This window comes from Talpa europaea (assembly GCF_964194135.1).
Source record: "Talpa europaea genome assembly, chromosome: 9".
NCBI lineage: Eukaryota > Metazoa > Chordata > Mammalia > Eulipotyphla > Talpidae > Talpa > Talpa europaea.
Genome location: NC_140076.1, coordinates 86,227,679 through 86,240,920, shown reverse-complemented (window position 1 = coordinate 86,240,920; position 13,242 = coordinate 86,227,679).

Sequence of the window (13,242 nt, the reverse complement as noted above, 5' to 3'; positions counted from 1 at the left end):
TCCCAGTTACTTATTCCTACCCAGCCATTGGTATGTCTTTAAAGTTATCTGCCCATGAACAAAAAATAATGAAAGAAAGAACACATATCATTTGGAATCAATAGGTCCAATCATAAAGTATAATGAATTAATATAAATATGTATCAATATATTCATCACAGTTATATAACTAGATGTCTGTAATCTATAAATTATCAAAGTTATCAAAGTGTGACTTAATGCATTTCATAGTTTTTTATTACATTTAATAGCTTTAATAGTTTTTCCAATTTTTTTATTTGTGGTGGTGAGTATTAATAAGCAAGTCAAATGAAATAAATTACATCTAATCAGCTAGGTATTAGCAGTCATTAAAAAGATGAAAATAAAGTTATCTATCCCTAAATAATATTTCTCAAAATGTTGCATCAATGAAAATGACACTATTGTCACTCAAGATCTGAACAGTCCAGAAGAAACATTAGAGTAAGAGAATAATTTAGAGTAATGCTTGTCTCTACTGTTATCTAAATTGTCTTTCTGGTTTAGGATGCAAGATTTTAATTATATATTTGTAAATGCTTCCCATTATTTACTACAGCTCTTTCACCCGTTTAACCCCAAGCTTTGCATGGAGGAAACTTGAGTTGCAAAGATAATTAAAAAGTGATCACCTACTCTATATGATGTTAAGGCCCAAAGACATTGCTATATCATATTTCTCTCTTGTTTACCTGGAATTTCAGTTAATTCCTTTAATTACTCTTTGAAGCTCAAATTCTCAAAGGAAGAGTAAACATTAAAGCTGTTATGAAGTGTTTACATTTTCACATGGATAAATTTATTAGCATGTTAATGTGTAATTATATGCTCATTGACCAAGATCCAAACCGTACTGAGGGTTGCAAAGAACACCAAAAGTCTTATACTTCTTCATGCAAAAAAAAAAAAAAAAAAGTTGTCAAAGTTCATGTACCAAGTTTACCTTTACAGTAGTACATAGATATTTTTTGTTATGTACATGGGAGTATATTTCATTGTTCTTAGCTGTATTTTTTAAATTAGCTGTGAACACTGATGGCCCTTCTGTGTTTATGTGTGTGAGGTCACTATTTTAATAGCTGCATAGTATCCATGTTTTATTTAACTATCCTCCTTAATGGTGAGCATCCAGGTTGTTTCCAATTTTGGCTATTGCAAAAAATGTTGAAATGAATTTTCTTGTATGCTGACTATAAATATATGAAAATACATATAAATTCCTATACATCATTCATAAAACTGTAATAACATTTAGTCCACTTAGTTTGGTAGATTTTGTCAGATTGTGTTCCAAAAGTTTTTTGTTTTAAAATCTCATTGTGTCTGTTAGGAATTCTGCAAGTAACAACAGCAAAACCAAAATCAATTTTTGATATTTGTTCAATAACCTAAAAATACCATAACTGCATTTCTTTGTGGAAGTGAAAGTTTAGACCCTTGGAGCCACACTGCTTAAGATGGAACTCCAACTTAATATGCATGTGACCTTTGATAAAATTGTTACCCTCTGTGTCAGGATCCTTTTATGCAAAACAGGAACAGAAACAGTACCTATTACAGAGAGTTACTGTGGACATTGAGTTAGCATCTGGAAACATATAATTGCCTGTTATATAGTAACTATTCACAAATTTAGCCTTTAACCACCACAGATAACCATCAGCAAATCATTAAACGCATGCCATTTCTCTATGCAGTATAAAGAAACAACATATAAGATGTGTCTTGATTATGCTACAATTTCTGTCATTTTTGATACTAGAATAGAATCATATGAAGCAGGGATATTCTCCATTATTCACTGTTGATGCGTGCCACAATAATTCTATTGGTTATATACAGCTGCAAAAACAAATTTACCCTAATGCTTTATGGCTAAAAACCAACGTAATATATCATTCCTAACAAGTCCAGGTGTTGCTTGGGTTGACCTTCTACAGATCTCCCCTTGGGTTAACTCATGAAGACATTCTGCTGGGGAATCAGTTGAAGGGCAGGCTCCAATGGCATAGCTGGGGTGTCCAGTTCTCTTTCTCCTCATGGTCTCCACCACAGCATGATAATCCCAGGAAATCATTCAGCGGGTGAACACAAAACCTGCAAGACTTCATGTGATTCCACTTTGAAAGTCTTCTGCCATATTCTTTCGTTCAAAGCAAGTCAGATATTCAACTATATAAGAAACTGGAAAAGTCAGCTTCACCTCTTAATTGGAAGCATCAAAGTCACATTGAAAAACATAAGAGGAATTTTTACAGCCATGTTTTAAACACTCCACCTCACACACATGTCATTTATTACTGGTAGAGTGAAATGGAAAAGAGAGTTAGTCTAGCCCACTCTTAGGTATTTTGAAAAGACCTTATTTATTTTGATCTCTTCACTCACCTGCATAAAGGTGCCTTTAAATATATTTTACAGAGAAGGAAACTGAGTTATAGAGGGATTAAGAGGTTACTCCTCACAGCTCCTTTAATGGAGTACTCTCCCTCACAGAATCCTGTCCTAAATGATTTGGCACCACAGTGAGAGATTCTTAGCTATTTAGAAGAGAGGTAGCCAGAGAAATATATTGAAGAGATAAGAGTAAGCAGATGTAGTCCAGCATCTTCATGATTGGACTAGAACCCACTCTGTGTTTATAAAGGGATATATTAGTTGGGAGGAGACTAACCACTTACAATAACACAGAGGCTAGACTTTTCCAGACCATTTGAGTCAGTGTAACACTGCCAAAATTAGTAATTTGTTCAATACAAAATCAATAGATACTTGTCAGCCAGCATTCTGACTCTGAAGGACTAGTGCACAACCACAGCAGATAATTATGAACAAAAAGCAAGCAGTCGTTTAGATGATTATTGAGATGAAACAGGTGAGTACATTTGCAACGATAACCTCAATGGTTTGGGAATATAGATGTGAGTGTGTAGACTTGAGGTTTGCATAATTCATCTTCACAGTTCCCACCTACCATGTATTTCCCTCATGTCACCCCACCTACCTCCACAATAAATTAACTTTGTTACCTATCTGCTCACCCTCAGGGCTTGTCATCGTCCATATTATCAAACCAGATAATTGCATGAGTCTCTCAAAGACTCAAAAAAAAAAAAAAAGAAAAAACAATATATTTGAAATTTGGGCTATTAAACCATTAATATCAGCCTCAAAGAGTTGAAGGCTTAGGGCTAATAGGTATTCAGGGAGCTTAGATACTGGTTGTCCTAATAGAGAATTGGCTTTTCTCAGAACTCAGGTTGTAACAAACCCAGTGGAGAGATGGGTTGCAGACACATAGTGGCTTATAAATGCTAATGATACAGATTTTCACCAGAGGGTCTTTACTGTGGAGTTGAATGAATGTACTGCTGAGAAATAAGAAAAGAGCATTGGTTTCAATTATTGAAATGGTCTGTTGTCAACAGACCTCTGTATTACAGAGGCAGGGGAAAATAAAAATCATTTATGTGGTCAGCCAGAGGAGAGAATTAGTGATCAGAATGTTTTAAACTGTCAGAGGGGCCAAAACAATGCATCTAAATTGGGGGAATAGGTCACAGAGTCCCCTGTTCTGCTAGAGGGGCCCACAGCCACATTGAGCACATCAGTGTCCAACGCCACGCTGGATGTGGTGGTGTATTTATGTTCAGTCATGGGAAATGGCTAGGGTCCTGGGAATGCAATTATTTAGGAAAGCCAATGAAATTGCATGTGGTAGCCTTCTGATATCAGTTTAATTTATATCTGTCATTCATTTGAGTTCACCAATAGCCAAGATTATTAAGCCACTGGGGCACACAGCATTTGCGGTGGCAGTTGGTCCGTTTTCCACATCAGCCTTGTTCAAAACAAGATCCTATTTGGAGTCTCCAAGTCTCCCTTTTACAATTCACCAAACTGATTTGGTGCTATATTTTGTGGATGCAATTAGCTAGCATTAGAAAACTCTGATTAAAGCATTATGATTAATTCAAGCATATTCATTTCCACTTCATCAGTTCTGTTCATTTGAATATATGCTCAATGCCTCTTTTTAGCCACTGCTCCTTTATTTAAATAAAATATCTTCTCTATGCCAGTAGCAAAGAGGGAGAAAACTGGGGTGCTATAGGGTTGTGTTTTGATCTATTTGCAGGTTCTTACAGAGTTGGGCACCTATAAATTCATTTATGCTAAGAATATTTTTAGACTTGAATGTTATACCAAATGCGGATTTCAAAGGAACTTTGAGCAACATGTTTTTCGCTCATTGAAGTACCAAGTATCAAAATGATATTTGATGTCCAAGGAACTTGTAAAGTCTTCTGTTTCCTTTGAGCAAGGAAAGGCATCATTTTCTACTACCAAAAAAGGACTTAAAGTTCCAGTTTCTGCTTTTTCCTCATAAGCCCTCTCTCCTCTACCTTAATGACTCCCGTGAACCCCCAAGGTCTCTTCTCATTCTTACTGGTTTTTCTATTCCCAGATTCCTTGAATGTCTTCATGAAAGTCACTCTGCATTTACATGTTGCTGTGCATCCCCAATGAAAAATAGAACTCTGTCTACTGGATAAAGAACTGAGAATTTAGCTGAATGAAGCTGATGAACCAACCTTGAGAAAGATAAAGAATGCAGAAAATCAGCTCATTCACTAACAGATGCATGGGGGTAGAGCCATTTCAGCCCCACTTTCTGAAATTTGTGAACCCCTGCCTGATTTTCCCACCCCAGTGAGCAATGATGAGCCACTGTTGGTTGGCACACATTTCTTCCATTCTTTAAAAACATGGTGTTTTGAGCAGCCAGTGATCGACAATACTGTGAAGATTCTGCTTAGAACATTTTCAACATGGAAGAAACTCTACTCAGAATTTATTCCCCCTGATATTCCTATTAACACCTCTCTCCTACCAAGACCTGAAATGATTGAGAAAGGGAATTTTCCAGAGAAATGGCAATGTTGAAAACTGTGCCAGCCATGACCATGTGTGCTGGTATGTTTTACTAACATCTAGAACATTTTAGTGGAAAAAAACAGCATGAAGATTGCATTTAGTGCCACAGCATAACTTCTGTTAGTCCAAGAAATTGAAACCATGAAAGGAAGGCATAAAACTCGGCCATCTGACAGTGATTTCAAGAGAAGTTCACAGGTATGTTTTAACAATAGGTGTGAGCAATAAATACTTACATATGTGTGGGGAGCCTCGAATTATTTTAGTCATTTAAATGTTGTCAAATATTTTTCTGTAGTTCCTGCACTAATGTTTTTTTTTATGCCACCAAACAATTTCAGCAGGTGGTAATTCTATATGGTGAAATGTTAGGGTGTTGCATCTCTCAGTAGAAAGCTATTCTGTCCCAAATCACCTGTATATAGGAGCTTGAAGGAAAGCAAGCGATTTGATTAAGACACAATGTTATCCAAGAGGGAGTATTATTGTACAACTTTATTGCTTGGTGTTATAATGTGTATGCATATATACAAATATATAATGCTGCATATACATATGTGTGTGGTATTATATACACATGAATCACTGAGAATGTATTTGTAAGATAAATCAACTGTTACCCACTTCCATTTACAACTGAGTTTGTGAAAGCAAAAACACAGGGTTTGAATGTAGCTATCTCAGAGAGCAGTTCAAACTCTGACTCTTAAATCTTCAAATGGCCTTGAGCAACATCATGATTCTAAATACCAACATTCCTATCTGGAAAATGGGAATGTGTAAGACAGCCTTTGAGTCCCCATGAGACCATAGCGATGGATGAGTTTTATCGACCTGTAATATAGTCACCTCTTACATGAGGACTAGGTTCTAAAATAAATACATGAAGTGAAAATCAGTTGAAGTCGATCAGTTGATTTTATCTGTGAAAAAATCCTTTAAATATTCCTTAAAACATAGGATTTATGGTAGAGTTGCCAAATTTAGCAACCAAAAACATACTTAAAAAGCTTCTTTGTTTATCTGCAATGGAGTGTTGTTGGGCGCACTGTATCTTATCTGGCAATGCTCAAGCATGGCTACCTCGTATATTGCAGGAGAGCAAACGTGGTCACCTCCCAGTTAGCGCAATACAGCTGACTTTCCTCCAGTCCTGAGACAGATCTGTTCACTTGTGAACCAGGTGGAGAAAGTTGGCTTAAGAGCCATATTGTATGAAAAATGTGTGACTTTGAATATAAAAGGCATTTGGAACCTAAGAGCAAATAGAAAATTTCTTCTCTCACCTCCTCTTCTCTCTAGGGCACAGGCTTAAGGAAGGGTAGGGAAGAATGAACTTGGTTTTTGTCTTGCTTTTGTTTTGGCCGGTTGGCATAAATTAGTATAAGCTAGTGTGCACTGTAAGAGTTGCATGAACTGCTGTAAGGTGATCTGAAAACACTATTGTAGTAGCCATTTGGCAGTCCATACTGTGACCTCTAAAGGAAGAGAAACTTGATTTTAAACTTCAGGTAGACCCTGGTCATCTTTGGTGTATCTTGACAGTCTCTTAATGAGATAGCCTATGGCTTTTATTGCAACAAAGCTGCAATTACTACTTGGAGCAAATAGCCCTGTCCTTGCTGGAGTTTTGTGACTCTGAGGATGAGATGAGCATGGAGATCTTCACAAACCTCATTATCACAAATCAGAAACTTGAAAACAACTTCAGGCACATGCATTCATCACCCTGACATCCTGCCATCCAAACAAACCCTTGAGATAGAAATTTTAATATATATATACCATGGAGATAGCAAAATGTTCCCTCTTCAGTACCCAGATAATAGATTATTATATAATCTGTGACAATCCACAAATAAGGTAGAACAAAATATCTTCATATGGATGTTCATTGCTATTGTCACTTGTTAAAAAAATTTCTCAGTCTTTTGAAACCAAATTACTGCAATTAAGGACTCAAGCAAGCATGGATAAAAAGCTATTAAAATTAATATTGTAGCTGTAGAAGAATGTGAGATACCTAATTTGTTAGGTTTTTTAAAATCTGATTTATTTTACTTAAAATTCAAAATATTCATTACGATTGCTTGAAAATCGCACTCATGCAATTTACCAGGATGTATGTGTCTCAGATTTCTTTTTTATTGGATTCTATTTATTTTAGCACATTCAATCTATTGTCAAAATATCCACAGCAGCTGCAATGCTTTCCACATGGGGAATTCCCAACAATTAAGGCTCTGCCTTCATCTTAAAGAGTGCCTTATTGTCATTTTCATTCTAAAGTTAGACTCCTGAATCATCCCTGCCCTGTGAGTAAGACAACAAATACTTGTTGCTGTGTCCAGTATACTGTGTTTGATGGAGCACCTGCCTGAAGTTCCAGAGAGGATTCAGTTATGCTAGGTAATTTCAATTTAACTAGGTGATTTAATGATTTGCACCCTACTTATCAGAATCTTCCCAGGAACTAAATATATACTGTGAATTTCTAATGTTCTTCAAAAGAAGATAGATGGAGAGAGGGAGGGAGGGAGGATAATGGGTGGGTGGATGGAGAATTAGATAGATAGATGTAGATCTCTCTGTCTCTCTGTGTGTGTGTGTGTGTGTCTGTACATGTGTACACACACACATTTGGTGAAGACATTACAGGAAGTCACACTAGAATATCAAGAATAAATACATCTCCCTCCTTTCTCTCCTAACATCAGGATTGGAAATACAGGTTGAAGAGGTAGGAAGCAGTGTGGTGCCTTCTAATTATTTTCTCCTTACTTTTCTCCACCATTGTTTAAATACTCACCTCTAATGAAGGTTTGAGTTTTTTGATATCCTACTTCGGCTTCATAAAACATCTCCAGTCTCTTCCCTGCCCCCCCACCCCCCTGTGTGTGTGTGCATGTGTGCGTGTTTATGTGTCTGTAACCACACCTAACATGGGCACATTGACTAATGCACACAAATAGACAAGCTATGTGACAACAGCTTTTACAGCAGGGCAAAAGCTTTATTACAAGACTGGTCAGGTATAGAGACAGGCACTAGCTCAGATCTGTCTCCCTTCCCCTTATAAGGCAGGGCCTTTAAAAGGTGAGTGGAGGGTAGGAGGTGTCTAGATCTGTCAGGGTGATCAGAGAAGAGAAATTCCTAATATGCAGGTGTAGTGGCTATTGTAGTGGCTGTTCATGCCTCTTTATGGCTGGTGTGCTTATTTTGGGGGATCTTTGTACTCCACAGGGGAGTTAGGTTTGACATCATAAGACTGCTGCCTTCTGGGAAGTCTTTCTTCTTCTGGGAATTATGGATATACTCTAAGAAGGAACTGCTGATAACCTGTTAAAACCTGCTTCAGCCAGTTTCTGCTGGTCAGGCTCTGCTGATCTTGAAAAAATTGTCATCTTTGAGTTTGTTAGAAAGAGGAGAAAATACACAGAGGGGGAGCAATAAGCCTGCTTTGCCCATTCGTTGTGAGACAGGGTTAGACTTTCCAAAAACAGTTTCTGACCATGGTTTCATGTGTACATCTGGGCATTTAAGACAGAGATTAGAAGTTACCTATGAGTTTTATTTGTTTGCTGATATATTTTCTGCACATATTAATGAATCAAGAATCTTAAATGACTTGTCTCCATGGCTACTTGGTTTCTTCCTCTGTTCAAACTCATTTGTCATCACTGCAATCTTTTCATGCTCAGTAAAAACTCTTACTGTTTTTGCCTTGCAATTGTTATTAGAAGTATGCAGACTTCAGCCTTGAGAAACTATCTACTCCATAAATTAATTATGTAAGACTCTCTTGATGGTTAAACTGAACGAATGTAGCATGCAATCTAGTTCATTTCTCTTTGTGTGGGGATGCATTTTGTGCTCATGAAAAAAAAAAGGAACAAGTAAATTCAATCTCTGAATTTATTTGCATTGATCAGCTGATTTCTACTGGCTAACACAGGGTAGAAGGTGAGGTCTTTCATTATTGAATATTTTAAAAGACTGATATTCAAAGAATATTTTAAACTATTTTGAAATAGTCCTTTGTACACACTGAAGTAATCCAAAGAGAAACTCAAGCATCAAAGTTCACCGGTGAACTCAGAAAGCCTTGAAGTCCTCTACTCCCATGATACACCTCCCCTGTCAACACTCACCTCATCTACACATGTACAATCAGTGCTCCCAGCCAGTCACATGTGCACTGACATGCTGATCTGTCATCCTGAAATGTCTTCAATAATTACTTTATCATGAATCACTGTAAATTAATATAATTACAGACTTCACCACTCTAAGGATAAGACCCCTTTATAAAATGACAGAATCATGATGGTGTTTATGATCTTGTTTTAAATAATAGTTAAGGAAGAATTAGGCAACCTTCAGTCTCCCAAGCAGCTGATAAAGTATATTGTAGTTGTGTATACATTGAAATGTGTCATTTGATGGTTAGGGGGAAGAGCATCTTTTTAGAATTGCCTAATACTTTTTTTCTTTTGGAAAGAAAATTGTGGAAATGTTTTCTTAAATTGGCCTTAGAAAAGTCCAATCATAGTTTGAGGTGATAGAATTATATGACTATTACTTTTCAACCCCAGACTTCTACCAAGAAGGATAGTGGCAACTTTTGTCCTACAGAGTGAATATCACATTATCACATTTCAAAATGATTATGGAATCAACAAGATTCAGGTGGTCTTCTTTTTTTTTTTTTTTTTTTTTTTGACTGAAGTACTTTTAACTGAATTGTTTGTAGTCAAGACCTCTCTGGGGAGATCTAACCGCATATGATCTAACCTTATATATTTTAAAGGGTGGTTTTTTGTTTGTTTATTTTGAAGTCAGATGTTTACCCAAAATAGTATGTGTAACATGTGCAATTGATTTGGAATAACAATAAGTCACACCCCCACATACCCATCACCAGTTTAGGGGTCAAAACATCAACAGTCATACGTAAGCCCAATCTATTATCCTCTTGCATAACCACCTGAGTTAGTTCAGTTATTTTCAGTACTGTCCAGAATTATTTTAAAGACTATGCTTTCATTTTCCTTTCAGTGGATGATTAGATGTTTCCACCTTCTCTTCCCCATTGCCATGAGCATATTTGGGCCAAATTCCTCAAACACATAAACAAGATTTCTCATAAAATTACTGGTTTGTGATAAATAGGTATTTCTGAAGCATCACACAGCATTGTCAAATTGTTTCTAAAGTAGTTATGGCAATTTATATTATTAAAAGTGTTGCCCGGGTATGGGAGTTCGCTTTGCAAAACAACCTTGCCAGTACTTACTATCGACCCGTTTTCTGATCTTTGCGTATCTGACAAATACAGAACCTTTATCTGCTGTTTGCATTTCTATTTTGAAGATTACTAGTAATGTTGAAAGTATTTTCACTATTTTTAAATCACTCTTACATGTGGAATCTACAGAAGACAAACTTTTTTTTAAAAAAAGATTTATTTATTTATTTATGCGTACAAGGTTTGGGATGCAGGCCAGAAGTGTATGTGTGTTGGGGATGGGGGTGAGATGATTCACCAGAGACAGAGTGGGGAGCAGAACATGCAGATGTACTGAAATACATGCTGAGAGAAGTAGAGGGTGAGACAGGAGGGGTCTGCTGCACCATGTGGGTTAAATCCCTAGCCGGGGATCGAACTTATGTTGCAGTGGCTGATGATTACTTCATAGTGCTGAGACTTAACCCCTTGTGCCACCAGGGAGGCCCTCAGATGCCAAACTCTTAATAGAATAATGGTTACCAGTGGCTGGTGTGGTGGGTGCACCAATAGAGTGATGTCAGAGAAAAGGGTATAAACTTTCAGTTATAAGTATGTCCTGGGCATCCCACGTCTACTATGGTAACTCTAGTTGATAACACTGCATTGCATACTTGAAATGTTCTCAAAGAGTAGATCTCAAGTTTTCTCATAAATATAGCGGTAACTAAATCAGGTGATAGACATGAACATTAACTCAGTTGCGGGCCCTGGTTCATAATGTACACTTTTTTTTTTTTAAGATTTATTTACTTATTTATACAAGCACTGGGTACAGTCAGAAGCGCAGGAGGGTGAGAGAATTCCCCAGAGCCAGAGCGGGGAGCAGAGCAGGCAGAAGGACCGAAGTACACTGCTGAGGGGAGCAGCGGGCGGCAGGAGAGGTCTGCGCGCCATGTGGGACCCTCCTCTGGTGGCCGGGGAGCAGCCAGGGATCGAACCAGCGCTGCACCCTTTAAAAGTGTATACTTTTTACTTATTCATCATGCTTCAATAAAGCTGGGGAAAATATCCTAGTAGCAGAGTTGTCAAGGAATAGGAATTGGATTTCAAATGACCCCAGAAGCAAATAGGACCCTCCAAAGCTCCACTTGTTCTCTTTCTCCTAGAATTATCCCTTTAATAGCAAGTCAGACTGACAGGCAGGCTCTAGACTTGACAAATGTCTTCAGGAAAAGAAGAAAAGGAGTTTGATCTCAGCTCACCTAGAAGGGGTTCTTTCCTTTCAGGAATTTTATTTTTCTGTCTCTCTTTACTTCCATACCTCTCCAATGTCTTTGAAAAATTCTGTTTCTCAGCTTTGATTCTGTTATGTCTGGTTTCTGCATGGAAGAAAAGGCTTTTACTATTTACTTTATCCCTTTTAGAAAATGAATTCCTACAGTGAATTCAAGACAGAAAATTTCTCTATGACTCCCCTATCAATTCCTTGCCAGTTCTCCATCTTTAAAAGCACAAACACAATTCCCTTTGCCAGTGTACAGCTTACAGTTGAGTGTGAGAGTCACAGATTTTTTTAAAAACTGCAGATAACTTTTTAGAAGTTGAGTGCTGTGAAGGAGAAGCATAAGGTAAGAGATTGGAAGATATTTAGATTGCAGAGGTCAGGTCAGTCCTCTCTGAGGTGACAATTAAATTGAGACCTAAAGTACAGGAAATCATTTCAGCAACGAGTACAGGCAAGATCATTTCAGGCAGAAGAAATATTTTATGCAATAATCTGTAATATTGTGACTTACAGTAAGAAATACATATTTGGCCTTTATCTCCTTGCCTAGCACAGAGCTCCTAAAACCCTTGGAATTTCCCAAGTGATAAGCATGGTAAGAGGGTCTTTCATGATGTTAGTCATGTCACTTGAGACCTAAGAGTGGGGTCTGAGAACTTACCACATGGTTGGAGGTTGAAACTTCCAGTCCCACCCCCCAGGCCTCCTTAGCGAGGAGAAGGGTTAGAGATTGAGTTCAATCACTAATGGCCAATGAGATCATCAACCACAGTATATAATGAAGTCTCCACAGTCCACAAAGTCTTCAAGGTCGTGACCACTTGGAAATTTGAAGGAAATGGTGAGCTAAAAGAGAGCTTGGAAGGTCCAAGTCCTTCCCCCAACATTGCTCTCTGCTTGTCTTCCATCTGGCTATTCCTGAGCTTGGCATTTTATAATAACCCAGCAATCTGATAAGTAAAATGTTTCCTTCAACTCTGTGAGCTCCTGGAGGGCATTATGGGAGTGGTGGGTGAGAATGACAGGTGATGACTGGGCTGGTGGATAATGTCTGAAAGGAGGAGGGACAGTGTCCTGGGACCAAGCCCTTAACCTACATGGCAAAACTCTATCTCCAAGTAGATCCTGTGAGAATCGACTTAAATTGTATGACATTCTGCCGGTGTTGCAGCATTGCTTGAGGAGAAGAAAAAACTCAGGTGTTTGGAGACCATGAGTATCACATGTGTTCTGTGTGGACAGTAAAGAGTCACAAGAGTTGGAAGACTGAGTTTTTCCAATATTGACAGATAACATTTTGGGGTTTTTTTTTGATATTTTAATTTTTAAAGAAGATTTATTTATTTACACAAGCACTGGGTACAGTCAGAAGCACGGGAGGCTGAGAGAATTCACCAGAGCCAGAGCGGGGAACAGAACAGGCAGACTGACAAAGTACACTGCTGAGGGGAGCAGCAGGTGGCAGGAGAGGTCTGCACGCCATGTGGGACCCTCGCCGGCGACCGGGGATCGAGCCGGCACTGCAGAGGCTGCAGTCAGCTTCGCAGCCCAGCTCTCAACCTTTGCACCACCGGGGAGGCCCTTGACAGATAGCATTTTGAATCAAGCATCTGAAAACATGCGAGGCTTGAGTGAAAAGGAGCACATCACTAGAGGAAGCTAATAGGGGGCAAGGGCCATCTTCTAATGGCTCATGGGCACGATAAGGTTTTATTTTATCCATTGAACAGTTTGAAGCAGTGACATGTCAATTTGCTCTCTAGAGAAT